Below are 25,016 nucleotides of genomic sequence, written 5' to 3' on the forward strand. Positions count from 1 at the left end.
TTATTTTCCGAGCTAGATGCAGCTAAAAATTATTTGTAATTTGCAAGCTGGTGGAGCTTAGTATAGATGGACTAAGAATAAGTCCCACAAACTGCTGCAGGCCCAAAATTATTTTCCGAGCTAGACGCAGATAAAAATTATTTGTAATTTGCAAGCTGGTGGAGCTTAGTATAGATGGACTAAGAATAAGTCCCACAAACTGCTACAGGCCCACAATTATTTTCCCAGCTAGATGCAGATAAAAATTATTTGTAATTTGCAAGCTGGTGGAGCTTAGTATAGATGGACTAAGAATAAGTCCCACACATTGCTACAAGCCCAAAATTATTTTTCGAGCTAGATGCAGATAAAAATTATTTGTAATTAGCAAGCTGGTGGAGCTTAGTATAGATGGACTAATAATAAGTCCCACAAACTGCTACAGGCCCAAAATTATTTTCCGAGCTAGATGCAGATAAAAATTATTTGTAATTAGCAAGCTGGTGGAGCTTAGTATAGATGGACTAAGAATAAGTCCCACACACTGCTACAAGCCCAAAATTATTTTCCGAGCTAGATGCAGATAAAAATTATTTGTAATTTGCAAGCTGGTGGAGCTTACCATAGTTGGACTAAGAATAAGTACCACAAATTGCTACAAGCCCAAAATTATTTTCCGAGCTAGATGCAGATAAAAATTATTTGTAATTTGCAAGCTGGTGGAGCTTAGTATAGATGGACTAAGAATAAGTCTCACACTTCTACAAGCCCAAAATTATTTTCCGAGCTAGATGCAGCTAAAAATTATTTGTAATTTGCAAGCTGGTGGAGCTTAGTATAGATGGACTAAGAATAAGTCCCACACACTGCTACAAGCCCAAAATTATTTTCCGAGCTAGATGCAGCTAAAAATTATTTGTAATTTGCAAGCTGGTGGAGCTTAGTATAGATGGGCTAAGAATAAGTCCCACACACTGCTACAAGCCCAAAATTATTTTCCGAGCTAGATGCAGATTAAAATTTTTTGTAATTTGCAAGCTGGTGGAGCTTAGTATAGATGGACTAAGAATAAGTCGCACACACTGCTACAAGCCCAAAATTATTTTCCGAGCAAGATGCAGGTAAAAATTATTTGTAATTTGCAAGCTGATGGAGCTTAGTATAGATGGACTAAGAATAAGTCCCACACACTGCTACAAGCCCAAAATTCTTTTCCGAGCTAGATGAAGATAAAAATTATTTGTAATTTGCAAGCTGGTGGAGCTTAGTATAGATGGACTAAGAATAAGTCCCACAAACTGCTACAGGCCTGAAATTATTTTCCGAGCTAGATGCAGATAAAAATTATTTGTAATTTGCAAGCAGGTGGAGCTTAGTATAGATGGACTAAGAATAAGTCCCACACACTGCTACAAGCCCAAAATTATTTTCCGAGCTAGATGCAGCTAAAAATTATTTGTAATTTGCAAACTGGTGGAGCTTAGTATAGATGGGCTAAGAATAAGTTCCACACACTGCTACAAGCCCAAAATTATTTTCCGAGCTAGATGCAGATTAAAATTTTTTGTAATTTGCAAGCTGGTGGAGCTTAGTATAGATGGACTAAGAATAAGTCGCACACACTGCTACAAGCCCAAAATTATTTTCCGAGCAAGATGCAGATAAAAATTATTTGTAATTTGCAAGCTGGTGGAGCTTAGTATAGATGGACTAAGAATAAATCCCACAAACTGCTACAGGCCCAAAATTATTTTCCGAGCTAGATGCAGTTAAAAATTATTTGTAATTTGCAAGCTGGTGGAGCTTAGTATAGATGGACTAAGAATAAGTCCCACACACTGCTACAAGCCCAAAATTATTTTCCGAGCTAGATGCAGAAAAAGATTATTTGTATTTTGAAAACTGGTGGAGATAAGTATAGATGGACTAAGAATAAGTCCCACACACTGCTACAAGCCCAAAATTATTTTCCGAGCTAGATGCAGATAAAAATTATTTGTAATTTGCAAGCTGGTGGAGCTTAGTATAGATGGACTAAGAATAATTCCCACAAACTGCTACAGTCCCAAAATTATTTTCCGAGCTAGATGCAGATAAAAATTATTTGTAATTAGCAAGCTGGTGGAGCTTAGTATAGATGGACTAAGAATAAGTCCCACACACTGCTACAAGCCCAAAATTATTTTCCGAGCTAGATGCAGATAAAGATTATTTGTAATTTGCAAGCTGGTGGAGATTAGTATAGATGGACTAAGAATAAGTCCCACACACTGCTACAAGCCCAAAATTATTTTCGGAGCTAGATGCAGATAAAAATTATTTGTAATTTTCAAGCTGGTGAAGCTTAGTATAGATGGACTAAGAATAAGTCCCACACACTGCTACAAGCCCAAAATTATTTTCCGAGCTAGATGCAGCTAAAAATTATTTGTAATTTGCAAACTGGTGGAGCTTAGTATAGATGGGCTAAGAATAAGTCCCACAAACTGCTACAGGCCCAAAATTATTTTCCGAGCTAGATGCAGCTAAAAATTATTTGTAATTTGCAAGCTGGTGGAGCTTAGTATAGATGGACTAAGAATAAGTCCCACACACTGCTACAAGCCCAAAATTATTTTCCGAGCTAGATGCAGATAAAAATTATTTGTAATTTGCAAGCTGGTGGAGCTTACCATAGTTGGACTAAGAATAAGTCCCACAAATTGCTACAAGCCCAAAATTATTTTCCGAGCTAGATGCAGATAAAAATTATTTGTAATTTGCAAGCTGGTGGAGCTTAGTATAGATGGACTAAGAATAAGTCTCACACTTCTACAAGCCCAAAATTATTTTCCGAGCTAGATGCAGCTAAAAATTATTTGTAATTTGCAAGCTGGTGGAGCTTAGTATAGATGGACTAAGAATAAGTCCCACACACTGCTACAAGCCCAAAATTATTTTCCGAGCTAGATGCAGCTAAAAATTATTTGTAATTTGCAAACTGGTGGAGCTTAGTATAGATGGGCTAAGAATAAGTCCCACACACTGCTACAAGCCCAAAATTATTTTCCGAGCTAGATGCAGATTAAAATTTTTTGTAATTAGCAAGATGGTGGAGCTTAGTATAGATGGACTAAGAATAAATCCCACACACTGCTACAAGCCCAAATTATTTTCCGAGCTACACGCAGATAAAAATTATTTGTAATTTGCAAGCTGGTGGAGCTTAGTATAGATGGACTAAGAATAAGTCCCACACACTGCTACAAGCCCAAAATTATTTTCCGAGCTAGATGCAGCTAAAAATTATTTGTAATTTGCAAGCTGGTGGAGCTTAGTATAGATGGACTAAGAATAAGTCCCACAAACTGCTGCAGGCCCAAAATTATTTTCCGAGCTAGACGCAGATAAAAATTATTTGTAATTTGCAAGCTGGTGGAGCTTAGTATAGATGGACTAAGAATAAGTCCCACAAACTGCTACAGGCCCAAAATTATTTTCCCAGCTAGATGCAGATTAAAATTTTTTTGTAATTTGCAAGCTGGTGGAGCTTAGTATAGATGGACTAAGAATAAGTCGCACACACTGCTACAAGCCCAAAATTATTTTCCGAGCAAGATGCAGGTAAAAATTATTTGTAATTTGCAAGCTGATGGAGCTTAGTATAGATGGACTAAGAATAAGTCCCACACACTGCTACAAGCCCAAAATTCTTTTTCGAGCTACATGAAGATAAAAATTATTTGTAATTTGCAAGCTGGTGGAGCTTAATATAGATGGACTAAGAATAAGTCCCACAAACTGCTACAGGCCTGAAATTATTTTCCGAGCTAGATGCAGATAAAAATTATTTGTAATTTGCAAGCAGGTGGAGCTTAGTATAGATGGACTAAGAATAAGTCCCACACACTGCTACAAGCCCAAAATTATTTTCCGAGCTAGATGCAGCTAAAAATTATTTGTAATTTGCAAACTGGTGGAGCTTAGTACAGATGGGCTAAGAATAAGTCCCACACACTGCTACAAGCCCAAAATTATTTTCCGAGCTAGATGCAGATTAAAATTTTTTGTAATTTGCAAGCTGGTGGAGCTTAGTATAGATGGACTAAGAATAAGTCGCACACACTGCTACAAGCCCAAAATTATTTTCCGAGCAAGATGCAGATAAAAATTATTTGTAATTTGCAAGCTGATGGAGCTTAGTATAGATGGACTAAGAATAAGTCCCACACACTGCTACAAGCCCAAAATTATTTTTCGAGCTAGATGCAGATAAAAATTATTTGTAATTTGCAAGCTGGGGGAGCTTAGTATAGATGGACTAAGAATAAGTCCCACAAACTGCTACAGGCCTGAAATTATTTTCCGAGCTAGATGCAGATAAAAATTATTTGTAATTTGCAAGCAGGTGGAGCTTAGTATAGATGGACTAAGAATAAGTCCCACAAACTGCTTCAGGCCCAAAATTATTTTCCCAGCTTATGCAGATAAAAATTATTTGTAATTAGCAAGATGGTGGAGCTTAGTTTAGATGGACTAAGAATAAATCCCACACACTGCTACAAGCCCAAATTATTTTCCGAGCTAGATGCAGATAAAAATTATTTGTAATTTGCAAGCTGGTGGAGCTTAGTATAGATGGACTAAGAATAAGTCCCACACACTGCTACAAGCCCAAAATTATTTTCCGAGCTAGATGCAGCTAAAAATTATTTGTAATTTGCAAGCTGGTGGAGCTTAGTATAGATGGACTAAGAATAAGTCCCACAAACTGCTGCAGGCCCAAAATTATTTTCCGAGCTAGACGCAGATAAAAATTATTTGTAATTTGCAAGCTGGTGGAGCTTAGTATAGATGGACTAAGAATAAGTCCCACAAACTGCTACAGGCCCAAAATTATTTTCCCAGCTAGATGCAGATAAAAATTATTTGTAATTTGCAAGCTGGTGGAGCTTAGTATAGATGGACTAAGAATAAGTCCCACACATTGCTACAAGCCCAAAATTATTTTTCGAGCTAGATGCAGATAAAAATTATTTGTAATTAGCAAGCTGGTGGAGCTTAGTATAGATGGACTAATAATAAGTCCCACAAACTGCTACAGGCCCAAAATTATTTTCCGAGCTAGATGCAGATAAAAATTATTTGTAATTAGCAAGCTGGTGGAGCTTAGTATAGATGGACTAAGAATAAGTCCCACACACTGCTACAAGCCCAAAATTATTTTCCGAGCTAGATGCAGATAAAAATTATTTGTAATTTGCAAGCTGGTGGAGCTTAGTATAGATGGACTAAGAATAAGTCCCACACACTGCTACAAGCCCAAAATTATTTTCCGAGCTAGATGCAGCTAAAAATTATTTGTAATTTGCAAGCTGGTGGAGCTTAGTATAGATGGATTAAGAATCAGTCCGACAAACTGCTACAGGCCCAAAATTATTTTCCGAGCTAGATGCAGATAAAAATTATTTGTAATTTGCAAGCTGGTGGAGCTTAGTATAGATGGACTAAGAATAAGTCCCACACACTGCTACAAGCCCAAAATTATTTTCCGAGCTAGATGCAGTTAAAAATTATTTGTAATTTTCAAGCTGGTGGAGCTTAGTATAGATGGACTAAGAATAAATCCCACAAACTGCTACAGGCCCAAAATTATTTTCCGAGCTAGATGCAGTTAAAAATTATTTGTAATTTGCAAGCTGGTGGAGCTTAGTATAGATGGACTAAGAATAAGTCCCACACACTGCTACAAGCCCAAAATTATTTTCCGAGCTAGATGCAGAAAAAGATTATTTGTAATTTGAAAACTGGTGGAGATAAGTATAGATGGACTAAGAATAAGTCCCACACACTGCTACAAGCCCAAAATTATTTTCCGAGCTAGATGCAGATAACAATTATTTGTAATTTGCAAGCTGGTGGAGCTTAGTATAGATGGACTAAGAATAATTCCCACAAACTGCTACAGGCCCAAAATTATTTTCCGAGCTAGATGCAGATAAAAATTATTTGTAATTAGCAAGCTGGTGGAGCTTAGTATAGATGGACTAAGAATAAGTCCCACACACTGCTACAAGCCCAAAATTATTTTCCGAGCTAGATGCAGATAAAGATTATTTGTAATTTGCAAGCTGGTGGAGATTAGTATAGATGGACTAAGAATAAGTCCCACACACTGCTACAAGCCCAAACTTATTTTCGGAGCTAGATGCAGATAAAAATTATTTGTAATTTTCAAGCTGGGGAAGCTTAGTATAGATGGAATAAGAATAAGTCCCACACACTGCTACAAGCCCAAAATTATTTTCCGAGCTAGATGCAGATAAAAATTATTTTTTTAATTTGCAAGCTGGTGGAGCTTAGTATAGATGGACTAAGAATAAGTCCAACACACTGCTACAAGCCCAAAATTATTTTTCGAGCTAGATGCAGATAAAAAATATTTGTAATTTGCAAGCTGGTGGAGCTTAGTATAGATGGACTAAGAATAAGTCCCACAAACTGCTACAGGCCCAAAATTATTTTCCGAGCTAGATGCAGATAAAAATTATTTGTAATTTGCAAGCTGGTGGAGCTTAGTATAGATGGACTAAGAATAAGTCCCACAAACTGTTACAGGCCCAAAATTATTTTCCCTGCTAGATGCCGATAAAAAATATTTGTAATTAGCAAGCTGGTGGAGCTTAGTATAGATGCACTAAGAATAAGTCCCACACACTGCTACAAGCCCAAAATTATTTTCCGAGCTAAATGCAGATAAAAATTATTTGTAATTTACAAGCTGGTGGAGCTTAGTATAGATGGACTAAGAATAAGTCCCACACACTGCTACAAGCCCAAAATTATTTTCCGAGCTAGATGCAGCTAAAAATTATTTGTAATTTGCAAGCTGGTGGAGCTTAGTATAGATGGACTAAGAATAAGTCCCACACACTGCTACAAGCCCAAAATTATTTTCCGAGCTAGATGCAGCTAAAAATTATTTGTAATTTGCAAACTGGTGGAGCTTAGTATAGATGGGCTAAGAATAAGTCCCACACACTGCTACAAGCCCAAAATTATTTTCCGAGCTAGATGCAGATTAAAATTTTTTGTAATTAGCAAGATGGTGGAGCTTAGTATAGATGGACTAAGAATAAATCCCACACACTGCTACAAGCCCAAATTATTTTCCGAGCTACACGCAGATAAAAATTATTTGTAATTTGCAAGCTGGTGGAGCTTAGTATAGATGGACTAAGAATAAGTCCCACACACTGCTACAAGCCCAAAATTATTTTCCGAGCTAGATGCAGCTAAAAATTATTTGTAATTTGCAAGCTGGTGGAGCTTAGTATAGATGGACTAAGAATAAGTCCCACAAACTGCTGCAGGCCCAAAATTATTTTCCGAGCTAGACGCAGATAAAAATTATTTGTAATTTGCAAGCTGGTGGAGCTTAGTATAGATGGACTAAGAATAAGTCCCACAAACTGCTACAGGCCCAAAATTATTTTCCCAGCTAGATGCAGATTAAAATTTTTTTGTAATTTGCAAGCTGGTGGAGCTTAGTATAGATGGACTAAGAATAAGTCGCACACACTGCTACAAGCCCAAAATTATTTTCCGAGCAAGATGCAGGTAAAAATTATTTGTAATTTGCAAGCTGATGGAGCTTAGTATAGATGGACTAAGAATAAGTCCCACACACTGCTACAAGCCCAAAATTCTTTTTCGAGCTACATGAAGATAAAAATTATTTGTAATTTGCAAGCTGGTGGAGCTTAGTATAGATGGACTAAGAATAAGTCCCACAAACTGCTACAGGCCTGAAATTATTTTCCGAGCTAGATGCAGATAAAAATTATTTGTAATTTGCAAGCAGGTGGAGCTTAGTATAGATGGACTAAGAATAAGTCCCACACACTGCTACAAGCCCAAAATTATTTTCCGAGCTAGATGCAGCTAAAAATTATTTGTAATTTGCAAACTGGTGGAGCTTAGTACAGATGGGCTAAGAATAAGTCCCACACACTGCTACAAGCCCAAAATTATTTTCCGAGCTAGATGCAGATTAAAATTTTTTGTAATTTGCAAGCTGGTGGAGCTTAGTATAGATGGACTAAGAATAAGTCGCACACACTGCTACAAGCCCAAAATTATTTTCCGAGCAAGATGAAGATAAAAATTATTTGTAATTTGCAAGCTGATGGAGCTTAGTATAGATGGACTAAGAATAAGTCCCACAAACTGCTACAGGCCTGAAATTATTTTCCGAGCTAGATGCAGATAAAAATTATTTGTAATTTGCAAGCAGGTGGAGCTTAGTATAGATGGACTAAGAATAAGTCCCACAAACTGCTTCAGGCCCAAAATTATTTTCCCAGCTTATGCAGATAAAAATTATTTGTAATTAGCAAGATGGTGGAGCTTAGTTTAGATGGACTAAGAATAAATCCCACACACTGCTACAAGCCCAAATTATTTTCCGAGCTAGATGCAGATAAAAATTATTTGTAATTTGGAAGCTGGTGGAGCTTAGTATAGATGGACTAAGAATAAGTCCCACACACTGCTACAAGCCCAAAATTATTTTCCGAGCTAGATGCAGCTAAAAATTATTTGTAATTTGCAAGCTGGTGGAGCTTAGTATAGATGGACTAAGAATAAGTCCCACAAACTGCTGCAGGCCCAAAATTATTTTCCGAGCTAGACGCAGATAAAAATTATTTGTAATTTGCAAGCTGGTGGAGCTTAGTATAGATGGACTAAGAATAAGTCCCACAAACTGCTACAGGCCCAAAATTATTTTCCCAGCTAGATGCAGATAAAAATTATTTGTAATTTGCAAGCTGGTGGAGCTTAGTATAGATGGACTAAGAATAAGTCCCACACATTGCTACAAGCCCAAAATTATTTTTCGAGCTAGATGCAGATAAAAATTATTTGTAATTAGCAAGCTGGTGGAGCTTAGTATAGATGGACTAATAATAAGTCCCACAAACTGCTACAGGCCCAAAATTATTTTCCGAGCTAGATGCAGATAAAAATTATTTGTAATTAGCAAGCTGGTGGAGCTTAGTATAGATGGACTAAGAATAAGTCCCACACACTGCTACAAGCCCAAAATTATTTTCCGAGCTAGATGCAGATAAAAATTATTTGTAATTTGCAAGCTGGTGGAGCTTAGTATAGATGGACTAAGAATAAGTCCCACACACTGCTACAAGCCCAAAATTATTTTCCGAGCTAGATGCAGCTAAAAATTATTTGTAATTTGCAAGCTGGTGGAGCTTAGTATAGATGGATTAAGAATCAGTCCGACAAACTGCTACAGGCCCAAAATTATTTTCCGAGCTAGATGCAGATAAAAATTATTTGTAATTTGCAAGCTGGTGGAGCTTAGTATAGATGGACTAAGAATAAGTCCCACACACTGCTACAAGCCCAAAATTATTTTCCGAGCTAGATGCAGTTAAAAATTATTTGTAATTTTCAAGCTGGTGGAGCTTAGTATAGATGGACTAAGAATAAATCCCACAAACTGCTACAGGCCCAAAATTATTTTCCGAGCTAGATGCAGTTAAAAATTATTTGTAATTTGCAAGCTGGTGGAGCTTAGTATAGATGGACTAAGAATAAGTCCCACACACTGCTACAAGCCCAAAATTATTTTCCGAGCTAGATGCAGAAAAAGATTATTTGTAATTTGAAAACTGGTGGAGATAAGTATAGATGGACTAAGAATAAGTCCCACACACTGCTACAAGCCCAAAATTATTTTCCGAGCTAGATGCAGATAACAATTATTTGTAATTTGCAAGCTGGTGGAGCTTAGTATAGATGGACTAAGAATAATTCCCACAAACTGCTACAGGCCCAAAATTATTTTCCGAGCTAGATGCAGATAAAAATTATTTGTAATTAGCAAGCTGGTGGAGCTTAGTATAGATGGACTAAGAATAAGTTCCACACACTGCTACAAGCCCAAAATTATTTTCCGAGCTAGATGCAGATAAAGATTATTTGTAATTTGCAAGCTGGTGGAGATTAGTATAGATGGACTAAGAATAAGTCCCACACACTGCTACAAGCCCAAACTTATTTTCGGAGCTAGATGCAGATAAAAATTATTTGTAATTTTCAAGCTGGGGAAGCTTAGTATAGATGGAATAAGAATAAGTCCCACACACTTCTACAAGCCCAAAATTATTTTCCGAGCTAGATGCAGATAAAAATTATTTTTTTAATTTGCAAGCTGGTGGAGCTTAGTATAGATGGACTAAGAATAAGTCCAACACACTGCTACAAGCCCAAAATTATTTTTCGAGCTAGATGCAGATAAAAAATATTTGTAATTTGCAAGCTGGTGGAGCTTAGTATAGATGGACTAAGAATAAGTCCCACAAACTGCTACAGGCCCAAAATTATTTTCCGAGCTAGATGCAGATAAAAATTATTTGTAATTTGCAAGCTGGTGGAGCTTAGTATAGATGGACTAAGAATAAGTCCCACAAACTGTTACAGGCCCAAAATTATTTTCCCTGCTAGATGCCGATAAAAAATATTTGTAATTAGCAAGCTGGTGGAGCTTAGTATAGATGCACTAAGAATAAGTCCCACACACCGCTACAAGCCCAAAATTATTTTCCGAGCTAAATGCAGATAAAAATTATTTGTAATTTACAAGCTGGTGGAGCTTAGTATAGATGGACTAAGAATAAGTCCCACACACTGCTACAAGCCCAAAATTATTTTCCGAGCTAGATGCAGCTAAAAATTATTTGTAATTTGCAAGCTGGTGGAGCTTAGTATAGGTGGGCTAAGAATAAGTCCCACACACTGCTAAAAGCCCAAAATTATTTTCCGAGCTAGATGCAGATTAAAATTTTTTGTAATTTTCAAGCTGGTGGAGCTTAGTATAGATGGACTAAGAATAAGTCCCACACACTGCTACAAGCCCAAAATTATTTTCCGAGCTATATGCAGATAAAAATTATTTGTAATTTTCAAGCTGGTGGAGCTTAGTATAAATGGACTAAGAATAATTCCCACAAACTGCTACAGGCCCAAAATTATTTTCCGAGCTAGATGCAGATAAAAATTATTTTTTTAATTTGCAAGCTGGTGGAGCTTAGTATAGATGGACTAAGAATAAGTCCCACACACTGCTACAAGCACAAAATTATTTTCCGAGCTAGATGCTGATAAAAATTATTTGTAATTAGCAAGCTGGTGGAGCTTAGTATAGATGGACTAAGAATAAGTCCTGCACACTGCAACAAACCCAAAATTATTTTCCGAGCTAGATGCAGATAAAGATTATTTGTAATTTGCAAGCTGGTGGAGCTTAGTATAGATGGACTAAGAATAAGTCCCACACACTGCTACAAGCCCAAAATTATTTTCCGAGCTAGACGCAGATAAAAATGATTTGTAATTTTCAAGCTGGTGAAGCTTAGTATAGATGGACTAAGAATAAGTCCCACACACTGCTACAAGCCCAAAATTATTTTCCGAGCTAGATGCAGATAAAAAAATTTTTTTTAATTTGCAAGCTGGTGGAGCTTAGTATAGATGGACTAAGAATAAGTCCCACACACTGCTACAAGCCCAAAATTATTTTCCGAGCTAGATGCAGATAAAAATTATTTGTAATTTTCAAGCTGGTGGAGCTTAGTATAGATGGACTAAGAATAAGTCCCACACACTGCTACAAGCCCAAAATTATTTTCCGAGCTAGATGCAGCTAAAAATTATTTGTAATTTGCAAGCTGGTGGAGCTTAGTATAGGTGGGCTAAGAATAAGTCCCACACACTGCTAAAAGCCCAAAATTATTTTCCGAGCTAGATGCAGATTAAAATTTTTTGTAATTTTCAAGCTGGTGGAGCTTAGTATAGATGGACTAAGAATAAGTCCCACACACTGCTACAAGCCCAAAATTATTTTCCGAGCTAGATGCAGATAAAGATTATTTGTAATTTGCAAGCTGGTGGAGCTAAGTATAGATGGACTAAGAATAAGTCCCACACACTGCTACAAGCCCAAAATTATTTTCCGAGCTATATGCAGATAAAAATTATTTGTAATTTTCAAGCTGGTGGAGCTTAGTATAAATGGACTAAGAATAATTCCCACAAACTGCTACAGGCCCAAAATTATTTTCCGAGCTAGATGCAGATAAAAATTATTTTTTTAATTTGCAAGCTGGTGGAGCTTAGTATAGATGGACTAAGAATAAGTCCCACACACTGCTAAAAGCCCAAAATTATTTTCCGAGCTAGATGCAGATAAAAATTATTTGTAATTTTCAAGCTGGTGGAGCTTAGTATAGATGGACTAAGAATAAGTCCCACACACTGCTACAAGCCCAAAATTATTTTCCGAGCTAGATACAGATAAAAATTATTTGTAATTTGCAAGCTGGTGGAGCTTAGTATAGATGGACTAAGAATAAGTCCCACACACTGCTACAAGCCCAAAATTGCTTTCCGAGCTAGATGCAGATAAAAATTATTTGTAATTTGCAAGCTGGTGGAGCTTAGTATAGATGGACTAAGAATAAGTCACACACACTGCTACAAGCCCAAAATTATTTTCCGAGCAAGATGCAGATAAAAATTATTTGTAATTTGCAAGCTGGTGGAGCTTAGTATAGATGGACTAAGAATAAGTCCCACACTGCTACAAGCCCAAAATTATTTTCAGAGGTAGATGCAAATAAAAATGATTTGTAATTTGCAAGCTGGTGGAGCTTAGTATAGATGGCCTAATAGAATGATACTAAGCCCTAAAGGTTTTACTTGGCTAGGTGCAGTAAAAAAAATTGTATTCTATACACAGGTGGTGTAGCTTGCAACACAGATACGCTACTCCACTGACTAACACACACTGCAAGAGACCAAAAAGGATTTGCTTAGCTAGATTTAGCCAAATGCTGTGAAAAACACTTGCACAGCACTGGCACAGACCTGCCTGGCAAAAAGTCCTAGGAAATGTTGTAACCTAGTTCTCAATAGGACTGCAATTACAATTAGTCCCTACTCCCAACCTATCTATTTAAGAGCACAGACCTGCCTGCTAAAAGTCATAGGAAATGCTGTAACCTAGTCCTCAAAAGGACTGCAATCACAACTATTCCCTACTCCCAAGATATCTGTATATTTCTGAGAAAATTGGCTTGAAATTAACACTGAAAGCATAGCGCACACGGCAACAGCGGTGCCGTCTAACACGCAGCTGCAGCAGTGAGAAAATGGTGGTGACGGGGAAAATGGCTGGGTCTTATAGGGCAAGGACATGTGACATACACAGCCAATCACACATGCCCTTGCTTGTGTGAAAAAAAGCAGTTCGCTCCGTGTGTTCGCTGCTGATAGGCTGACAGATTGCACCTCCCAACTGTAAATGCGGGAAAGAGAAAAAAAAATGAAGATCTTCATTATTTATGCAGAGATCCATCCCCTTCCCCTCCCCCCGCCCCGCTGTACACTCATAGTGCGTATTAACATTGATTATCAGCATTACTGAGAAAAAATCCAGTTATGATTTTGGTGCACGAACAGTTATAGAACATAACCTCGAACAGCCGGATTTTTTTCAAATCGTTCGTGTTCGCCGAACGGCTCGAACACCGCTCAAAACAGCTCGAATTTGAGATTGGCGAACAGTTCGAGTCGAACACCGGTCATCTCTATTGAGCATGTCCTATTCTGATCCTCAAAATCGGATCAGAACAGGACAGTCTCTAACCCTCACAGATCTCATTCTCAGATCCCTGATTTTCATGGATGTGTTATGTATCTATAAAACTCTACGAGTCCGTGACCATGCGATGAAAAATTCTGGCAGCACACTTACAATTCACACCAATGTGAGAATGCAGCCAAAAGGATTTTACAGATAACATTATCACTCCAAGTCACACAGTGCAGATACAGAATAATATTTACATCCAGGAACTTACCGCTAACATCTCATCTGATCAGAATCAGTTTCTGCTGCTTTTTCTCCATCTGGTCAGACCTTCATGTTGACATCTCCCAGCCACGACTCATCTTGTCACGATGATCAGTACAGCCCTAAAAATAACAAGGTCACATATATTGTATATATACTTGTGTCTCCCCCACACTGCGCCTCTGAATACAGATATGTACCCCACCATTAATATACTATTAGCCACTTAGTAATCAAAATACAAAGTGATCAGCAGCACTGTGCCTCCCATTAACTATAATCTCTGCCGCCCAATAATATAAATTATTCAGTCTCTGTGACTCTCCCCAATTAACTGTAAGGCTATGTGCACACGGAAAATATACAAGGCTTTGCAGTACAAGCAAAGTGAAACCCCCATCATTGCTCTCTCCCAGCACCCCCATCATTGCTCTCTCCTAGCACCCCAATCATTGCTCTTTCCAGCCCCATCATGGCTCTCCCCATTGCTGCCATCCCCATCTTTGCTCTCCCTAGTCCCACCATCCCCATCATTGCTTTCCCCAGCCCCATCATTCCACTCCCCAGACCCACCATCCCCATCATTGCTCTCCCCAGCCCCATCAGCCCGATCATTGCTTTCCCCAGCCCCACCATCCCCATCATTGCTCTCCCCAGCTCCATCAGCCCCATCATTGCTCTCCCCAGCCTCACCATCTCCATAATTGCTCTCCCCATTGCCACCATCACCATCATTGCTCTCCCCAGCCCCATCAGCCCATCATTGTTTTCCCAGCCCCATCAGCCCCATCATTGCTCTCCCCAGCCCCACCATCCCCATCATTACTCACCCCAGCCCCACCATCCCCATCATTGCTCTCCCCAGCCCCATCAGCCCCATAATTGCTATCCCCAGCCCCACCATCCCCATCATTGCTCTCTCCTGCTCCATCACCCTATCATTTCTCTCCCCAGCCCCACTATCCTCATATCTTGACTTCAGCAAAGCATTTGACAAAGTATCTCACACCATCCTTATTGAAAAAATTACCAAGTATGCAATGGACCAGGCAACTGTTAGGTGGATTCATAACTGGCTTAGTGATCGGACTCAAAGGGTGGTTGTAAATGGCTTCACATCCAGCTGGATGAATGTCTCAAGTGGGGTACCACAGGGCTCCATCCTGGGACCTGTATTGTTCAACATCTTTATCAATGATTTAGATGAAGGAATTGAGGGTAAACTGATTAAATTTGCTGATGACACAAAGCTAGGAGGGATAGCTAATACTAGAGAAGAGAGAGAGAGGATTCAAAAAGACCTAAATAAACTGGAGCAGTGGGCAGCAACCAACAGAATGGTTTTTAACAGGGAAAAATGCAAAGTACTACATCTGGGCAATAAAAATGAAAAAAGCATATACAGAATGGGAGGAATAGAGCTAAGCAACAGTACATGTGAAAAAGACTTAGGTATACTAATAGATCATAGACTGAACATGAGTCAACAGTGTGATGCAGCAGCAAAAAAGGCAAATACAATTCTGGGATGTATTAACAGAAGCATACAGTCTAGATCACGTGAAGTCACTATCGGACTTTACTCCTCTTTGGTCAGACCTCATCTGGAATACTGTGTACAGTTTTGGGCACCACATTTTAAAAAAGACATAGACAAACTGGAGCAAGTTCAGAGAAGAGCGACCAGAATGGTGACTGGTCTGCAAACCATGTCCTATGAGGAACGGTTGCAGGATTTGGGAATGTTTAGCTTGCAAAAAAGAAGACTGAGAGGAGACTTAATAGCTGTCTACAAATATGTCAAGGGCTGTCACATTGTAGAAGGATCATCTTTATTCTCATTTGCACAAGGAAAGACTAGAAGCAATGGGATGAAACTAAATGGGAGGAGACACAGATTAGATATTAGAAAAAACTTTTTGACAGTGAGGGTGATCAATGAGTGGAACAGGCTGCCACGAGAGGTGGTGAGTTCCCCTTCAATGGATGTCTTCAAACAGAGGCTGGACAGACATCTGTTTGAGATGGTTTAGTGAATCCTGCTTTGAGCAGGGGGTTGGACCAGATGACCCAGGAGGTCCCTTCCAACTCTACATTCTATGATTCTATGATTCTATGATTCTATGATCTGCTCTCCCCTGCTCCATCAGCCTCATCATTGCTTTCCTTAGCCCCACCATCCCCATCATTGCTCTCCCCAGCCCCATCAGCCCCATCATTGTTCTCCCCATCGCCACCATCCCCATCATTGCTCTCCCCAGTCCCACCATCCCCATCATTGCTCTCTCCAGCTCCACCATCCCCATCATTGCTCTCCCCAGCCCCACCATCCCCATCATTGCTCTCCCCAGCACCATCAGCCCCAACATTGCTCTCCCCAGCCCCACATCCCCATCATTTCTCTCCCCAGCCCAATCATCCCCATCATTTCTCTCCCCATCCCCCTCATTGTTCTCCCCAGCCCCACCATTGCTCTCCCCAACCTCCCCTCATTCTCCTGTTCCTCTCCCCAGCGTTTTAAGTAAAAAAAAATAAAAAAACTTACCTCTCAGCACGCTCTCCTGCAGCATCCTCCTAGTTGCTGGCAACTTTCTTCCTGACCCAGGCAAGCGCTGCATGATGATATCGTCAAGGAGGAAGCAGAGAATGGATCCCTCCAGCTCCACTGCCATTTTCCTCCTGTCAGCAGCAGAGCTGCAGGGATCACTCCATGCCCGCCGAGTGCAGGGAGCAGCTGCATTGGCGGCGGTATGTCCTCCCCTGGACTGCTATGGGGCCCCCTCGCATCACAGGTCCCATAGTAGTCTCGTGGCCTGCCACCATTGGCGGTACGCCACTGAACACACTGCTTCTTTGTGTAGCATCATGAGAAAGTCTAAAGAAATCAGCAAAGATATCAGGAAGAAAATTGTGGACTTGCACAAGTCTGGCTCATCCTTGGCTACAATTTTAAGATACCTGAAGGTGCCTCGTTCATCTGTACAAACAATTATACATAAGTACAAACAAGATGGGAATGTCCAGCCACCATACCACTCAGGAAGGAGACAGGTTCTGTGTCCCAGAGATGAATGTGCTTTGATCCGACATGTGCATATCAACCCAAGAACAAAAGCAAAAGACCTTGTGAAGATGATGGTGGAAGCTGGTAAGATTGTGTCAATATCCATAGTGAAAGGGGTACTATATCAAGATGGGCCATTACGCCAAAAGAAACATAAAAAAGCCAGATTAATGTTTGAAAATGCACACAGGAAAAAAGACCTTAATTCTTGGAGACATGTCCTGTGGTGTGATGAAACTAAAATTGAACTTTTTGGACATAATGACCATTGTTACGTTTGGAGGAAAAAGGGAGAAGCTTGGAAGCCTAAAAACACCATCCCAACTGTGAAACACGGTGGTGGCAGCATCGTGGTGTGGGGTTGTTTTGCTGCAGGAGGGGCTGGTGTACTTCACAAAATAGATGGCATCATGAGAAAAGATGATTATGTGGCAATACTGAAGCAACATCTCAAGACATCAGCCAGGAAGTCAAAGCTTGGGCGGAAATGGGTCTTCCAAATGGACAATGACCCATAGCATACTGCCAAAATGGAAAAGTGGCTTAAGGATAACGAAGTCAATGTTTTGGAGTGGCCATCACAAAACTCTGATCTCAATCCTATTGAAGATGTATGGGCAAAGCTGAAAAGGCTGGTGCGAGCAAGGCAACCTACAAACCTGGATCAGTTACACCAGTTTTGTCAGGAGGAATGGACCCAAATTAAAAACCTACCTTTGTGAGAAGCTTGTGGAAGGTTATCCCAAACGTTTGAAATTTAGTCATTCAGTTTAAGGGCAATCGTAGCAAATACTAATGAAATGTATATAAACTTTTGACAACACACGTCACTTCTGGGCTAAAACGCCTACAATTTATATAAGCAGGTAAAACTGATTATAAATCACCTGCTGGTTATTGGGAGGAGTGACGTGTGTTGTCCAAAGATGTAGGCTTGTAGCCCAAAAGTGGCATGGAACGCAGAACAGGGACTCATCAGACGGGAGGTCACCTTGCCGTGTTTGATGGGCACACATGAATTGGCCAATTTATGTGCTAAGAACCTTCACTATTTCTATACATTTTCATATACAGTTAGAATATGATAAATGGAGGGCAGAGGATGGTAACATCAGACATTGAAACATAAGACATTGTGTGTCATCTATGACAAATAAGGCACTTTTACTTTTTCAGTTTTTTCCAAAAGATGGAAACATAGAACATGGAAACAGATTCGTAACTGGGAAATGACACTAACGGTGACAAGCAAGGAAAGAGAGGGGTTCTGATTTATTCATATTGGTGAACATAATCTTTGTTGCTAGGGTAACCATAACCGCTTCCTACAGGCATACTGCTGACATCCTGATAAACAACACTAATATGATGCTGAGCTGTCCAAACGCACTAATGACAATTCTTAGAGTATTATCCTTTATATGTACTATATACTATTTTTATATAAAAAAAAATAGCACTATATTGAAAATAAACATCCATTGTAGTTCATAGTATTATGTCGACTGTGAATGGTTGTGGATGATTCTGTACATACTGTAGACTGTGATGGTTGTGGGTGATTGTGTTCATAAAGAGTGGATATCAACAGTCCACACAACACTGTTAAAATGCCAAGTTTTTGTTATGTAAAATATCATACCAAGAAGAATAATTTCAGAATTTTTTCCACCTTTAATAACACCTATAATCTGTAGAATTTAATTGAAAAATAAACAATTATTTTTCAATGGAAAAAGAGAAATGAAGAGCTAAAATAATGTGGTTGCATAAATATACACACCCTTAACCTTTTCATCCCTGGGCAATTTTCCATTTTTTGTTTTTTCCTCTCCTTCTTCCAAGAGCCATAACTTTTTTTTGCCATATAGCCATATGATGGCTTGTTTTTGGCGGGACGAGTTATACTTTTTAATGGCACCATTCATTCTGCCACATAGTTTACTGAAAAATGGAGTGCAGTGAAATTGCAAAAAAAAGTACAATTCTATAATGGTTTTTTTTTTGTTATATATACCATGTTCAATGTATGGTAGACCTGTCCTGCCAATATGATTCCCCAGGTCAGTATGAGTACGCTGATGCCAAACAGGCCAATGCTTTCCAGTCCAAGTGGGGGGGAGGCTTTTGTCCTTCCCAGCTTGGGAAACAAATATCAGGGAGTAGTTGAATTCTTGGCCTAATAAGATCTGGACTTAAAATGGAGATCCGCTCAATCCCGCAGGGAAGGTTCATGGTAACTTCTTCTTGGTCTTTAGCGACAGAACAAAAAGCCCTGGAGGCCGAAGTCTCAGAACTAGTGCAGAAAGCAGTCCTATTGGAGATTCCCATGTTAGAAAGAAGGAAGGGGTTTTACTCCCCTCTATTTCTGATTACAAAATGGATGGCTCCTTTAGGACAATAGTAAATTTGAAGGGCATTAATAAATAAATAAAGAATCCTTCCTTTCAAGATGAAATCTCTAAGATATGCAATAAAATTATTTTCTGAATTACTTCTTGGTGGTTTTAGATCTGAAGGATGCTTACTACCATGTGCCCATACATGTAGAACACTAACTGTAACTCAGAGTTGCAGTGGCCATTAGGGAAGCAGTCAGATACTTCCAGTTTAGAGCCCTCCCATTCAGCCTCGCTATTACCCCTTGTGTCTTCACCAGGGTGATTGCAGAGGTCATGGCCCATCTCTGGGAGAAAGATGTATTGATTGTTCCGTATTTGGATAATTTTCTAATAGTAGGTAATTCAGCCCAGCAGTGCACTACCCAGCTAGAGGGGGTAATGACCACTTTGGAACATTTAGGTTGGCTATTGACCCTTAAAAAGTCTAGGTTAGACCCCTTAAAAGTACAGGAATTTCTGGAGCTTCTGCTCGACTTCCGCAGGAGTGTTGTCCTCCGGGGGGCAAAATAGAAAACACCCAATCTCAAGTGTTAAGGGCCCTGCAATTCCCCACCATGTCATTCAGAAGTGCTATGTCAATTCTAGGTTCTTTGACATCCTGCATCCCGGCAGTCCTGTGGGCCCAGTTTCACACTAGAGCCTTACAATGGTATGTGTTAGGAGATGACATCTCTCTTAGAGGGAACCTGGAAGGAAGGATGACGCTTTCCTCTACATCGATATAGTCCCTCCCTTGGTGGCTGGATATCACTAATCTGTCCAGAAGTGTTTCCTGGGAGAATAAAATCTCATGGGTGGTCATCATGGATGCAAGCCCCAGGGATTGGGGGGGGGGGCTCATTTGGAAGACATAGTAATTCAGGGGATTTGGTCAATGGACGCGATAGTTTTTTCATCAAACGTGAAGGAATTGCTTGCAGTAAAGTTAGCAGTAAGAAGACTCCTTGTGTCCATAGAGGGTCATCATGTCAGGATCCTCTCCAACAATTAGGTGGCATTGGCCTACATAAACCATGGAGGAAAACGATCCAGACCCTTAATGCAGGTGACAGATCTCTTGTTCCAACTAGCGGAAACTCATCTCCTGTCTTTGACGGCTCTTCACATAAGAGGAAAGGAGAACATCAGAGCAGACTTTTTAAGCTGCAATCTACTAAGGCAAGGAGAGTGGGAATTAGATCAATCCATCTTCAGCCAAATGGTGCAGATATGGGGCCGCCCAGATACAAGGTTGAACAGGAAGGTATAAAAATTCTATTCATTGAATCCCAGAGAAGATCCTGGGTAGATGCCTTCTTAGTTCCATGGAGATTAAACCTGGCATACGCCTTTCTTCCAATAGCCCTGATCCTGAATGTGTTAAGGAAGATCAGAGAAGGCAACGCAAGGGTGATCCTAATAGCGCCCTTTTTGCCCAGAAGATCATGGTTCTCATGGTTGAAAACAATGTCTGTCACTAACCCGTGGGTCCTCCCGGAGGTTCTGAACCTTCTATCTCAATCTACCATCCATGAGTAACCAACCTTTATTTGACACTGTGGAATTTGAGAGGGCACTGTTAATGGAAAAAAGTTTCTCTTCCAATCTGGTCTCCACCCTACTTCAAAGTAGGAGGGTATCCACAACCAGAATTTATGCCAGAACATGGAAAAAATATCTAACTTTCTTGAGTCAAAGATTGAGGAGGGGACCAAATGGGTTTTATTCTAGAGTTTCTGCAGAAAGGTCTCAAACTAGAGCTATCTACCAGCACCCTCAAAGTCTGGGTGTCAGCTCTGGGGAGCCTATATAACTGATCTAGCACGGAATTATTGGGTAGCTACATTTATTAGGGCATCATCTAGATCCAGGCCAGGCTCATCTTAAAGGAAAGAATAGTACCATGGGATTTAAACCTAGTCTTAGCAGCCATAACAGAGTTACCATTCAAGCTCATTGATTAAGCATCTGTTAAAGTTCTCTCCTTTAAAACAGCCCTGATGGTATCCTTAATATCAGCCCGTAGGGTCAGTGACATTCAGGCCCTGTTTAAAATTGTGCCATTTACTCAGTTTCTGGAGGACAGGGTAATTTTGAAGCCGAATCCAACTTACGTAGATCCATCGTACCTACCTAAAGTAGCATCTCGGTTTCATAGGTTACAGGAGATAGTCCTTCCTTCTTTCTGCTCTATTCCAAAGAATTTGAAGGAAGAGAAGCTTCATATGCTAGATGTTAGAAGATGTCTACTGAAGCACTGAAGTACATGTCTGTTACTGAATCCTGGAAGAGGGATAGCTCTTTGTTGATGTCCTTCCAGGGATCCAGAAAGGGACTTACAGCTTCTAATAGCACAATAGCTAGGTGGATTAGAGAGGTCATTTCCTTAGCTTATTCAGGAAATAGCAAAGTAATTCCAGAAGGTCTGAAGGCTCACTCTAATAGGGCCATGGTAACCTACTGGATGGAGAGATCGGACGTCTCAATCGAGTAAATCTATAAGACAGCAACCTGGTCTTCTCCTTCTACCTTCTACTGTATAAGCATTATAGATTGGATATCAGCTCCTCTTCCGACCTCACCTTTGGAAGAAGAGTGATCCAGGCTGTGGTCCCTCCCTGAATTCTTAGTGTTGTCATGGGTGAAGTCTTAGTTACTTACTGGTCATGGGATTTTTCGGAAACCGTGACAGCACCCCTATATTCACTCCCATCATGTGTGGGTGAGCACTTCTTCTACTAGTGTATAAGTTCACATTATAATTGCGATTTCTGGTGCGGGTAAAATTTGTGTTTTTTGTAATAACCATTGGAGGTCCTCTCGTGCTCTGTAATCCAACTGATGCATGGGAAAGGTACTGCTCTTTTATGCCTGTAGGTTTCCTGTCCTTAAAGGGTGGCTCCCCTCTCTCATGGTGATATCATGGGTTCCGAAAAATCTTGTTATCGGTAAGTACCTAAGACTTTTGGTAGGAATCTATCTGCATGGCACATCTAGAATTGACAATCATTGTCCACTTTTACTTGGAGTAGCGCTCCAAATCTGTCAGATTGTGAAGGGTGCCTCCTGTGTACAGCACCCTTTTCAGGGCAACAGATTTTCAATTCGATTAAGTTATGGGCTTTGGCTGAGCTATTTCCAAACTTTGACCTTCTTCTCGCAAAGCCATTCTTTTTATGTTTTGGAGGATCGCTTAGGTTTGCTGTTATGTCCTCTTCATCTGCAGCAATTTTTCCAGAGACCTGAAGGTTTTGATGCAAAAATTTACGGTTATTTGGAACTGTTCATAATTCCCTCCCCTTTGACTGAGCCCCAGATCTAGATGCCACAGATGTGAAAAAAGTCCCAAAGCATATAGATGCTTTGACTGTGCTTCACTGTGGGTATAGTGTATGTTTGATAATGCACAGTGTTGGCTTTACACCAAATATACTTTTTGGAATTATGGCCAAAAAGTTTAATCTTGGTCTGATCAGATCATAACATGTTTTCCCACATACTTTTGTCAGACTTGGTGTAGTTTTTGGCAAGACATTGCCACCCTACCCCACAGATCAGACATATGAAGAATATAGGAGATAGTTGTTACATGCAGTGCAAAACAAGTACTTTCCAAAAAATCCTGAAGCTCCTTTATTGTTGATGTAGGCTTCTTGGCTGCTTACCAGATAAATTTTGTATTTTTATCAATTTTTGAAGGAGATTCAGTTCTAGGTAATGTCTCTGTTGTGCCAAATTTAAGCCACTTCTTGTTGACCCTCTTTACAATGTTCCATGATATATCTGTCACGCAAGGTGTAGGAAAGACTTAGTGCAACACAAAGAGAAGAGGGAAAGAGAGCCCAGACACTAGGGAAAGGGGGGAAGTGGAGACCTCCTAGGTTGATCCAGCCTGGGAGGTCTCCCCTAATATCCCTGTATTTGCTCTTCACCAAACGCTGCACGCGTGTCTCACCCTGTCTTTCCCTGGTGCATGGCTAAGGCTAGGGACAGGAAGGAGATCAGCACTAGTCGATCTGTGGCGCCCAGATGCGCTTGGTACCACAGATCCTAGAAGTGTGCATTAATGGAATCCTCCACAAGAGGCCCCCATAAACATTCACACATCTTCACCTTCCACCTTGGACCAGCAGAGGGAGCCCGTTAGGGATATAAATAGGGAAGGTGGAGCTTGGCATTAAGGAGTTCCTCTGGAGAGTTCAGCAAGTACAGACCTGAATACAGAGTCGAGCTCAGTTTAGTCTGGAGTCTACAGAGAGGTCAGCCTCCAGTGGAGCCTAGTCTAGACTCAGGAGCTCAAGCAAGTGAGCCCAAGGTGTGCCAACACCTGTAAGAGCAGTGAAGAGCGGCAAGCAGCCGTTAGTGTGAGTAGCCAAGTGAGGGCCCGAGCGTGGCCGAAGGCGAGTGGAAAGTGAGTAGCAGTGGGGGCAGAGGAGCTTACCTAGCTTACCCCGAAACATATACCAGACACCGGGTCCAAGCTTACCGGGATCTCTACGACCCAGTAAGGCATAACAGGAATCCCTGGAGAACTACAGGTCCCAGGTTCACCAGAGAGCTGATACGTAACAGAGCCAGGAGACACATAGGCCCCGTAAGCTGAGAGCGTGCACTCCAAGAGAAGGCCCTACCACAACGTCAGCCGCTGCAGGAAAGAGATAAAGTTAGGCCTAGCTTCAGGCAGGTCAGAAACTTACTACGCAGAGGCAAGAAACAGGAGGCCCTACACCCGGTCATTGGGGAGGATCCTGATATGCACACTTCACCCTACAGTGCTCCGGGATGTGCCTGAACTACCACCAGTAAAAGGTACTGAAGTGACTACCGTGTCCGTCCCCGCTCTTGCTCTGACCCGGCTGGGTCTCGCCTGTCCTGCATCCCCCTCTGTGTACGCAGCCCTGAGGCCTAGCTCCACCTGTCAGGAGCTATACCATCGAGCTGACTTTCCACCTCAGTGGATTCTCACCAGAAACCACAGGTGGCATCACGAACTTTCATAGAGTTAACAAATAATCCCTTTTTAAAAGCTGACCCCAGGGTACGGGCCCGGGAGCCGACCACCGCAACATCCCCAAGGCCAGACAAAGGCCCTGGTACCAAGTTGTCCCCATCCCCCTTGGCTAGTCATCTTTCCTGGCATAACAAACAGGATTCCGTGCCCGCTGCATTGACGGATTGTTATGCCAGTTGCCACCAGGCACTGTGCGCCTTTAATTAAAAACTGTGTATGTTAAACTGTGGTGAAGATTTCCGCCATTGTTGGGCCGCCGAGCGAGAAGAAAGGCGTAACCACAGGAAATTGGGGGGCGTACCTGCAAAAGCGCGCGAAGCCCCGGACACGCCCCACGCCTCGACGTCAAACCAGGAAGCGCCAGGTCCTGGAAGGAGTGTCACTGAACACTCTGACGCAGGACGCAAGCGACGCAAGGTCCTGAAGACAACCGTCACCTGCGGAGCTGCGGCCTACTGGAAGAAAAGAAAAGAAGATAGGCCACGGTTCGCTAGGGAGGCGTCAGAATGTCCGAGGAACAGCACGATGCCGGAATACCGGTTAACGGCCCTGATGTTCAACCCGTGCCCGGGTTACAGGCGCTCCACCAGCAGCGCCTGTAACTCCTGTCATCCCCATAACTCTACCGTACATTCCTGGAGCAAAGTGGCTCCCCCAGTACAA

The sequence above is a fragment of the Phyllobates terribilis genome, unplaced genomic scaffold (genome assembly GCF_046119375.1).
Source record: "Phyllobates terribilis strain yellow unplaced genomic scaffold, ASM4611937v1 Scaffold_2__4_contigs__length_985480577, whole genome shotgun sequence".
Classification (NCBI taxonomy): domain Eukaryota; kingdom Metazoa; phylum Chordata; class Amphibia; order Anura; family Dendrobatidae; genus Phyllobates; species Phyllobates terribilis.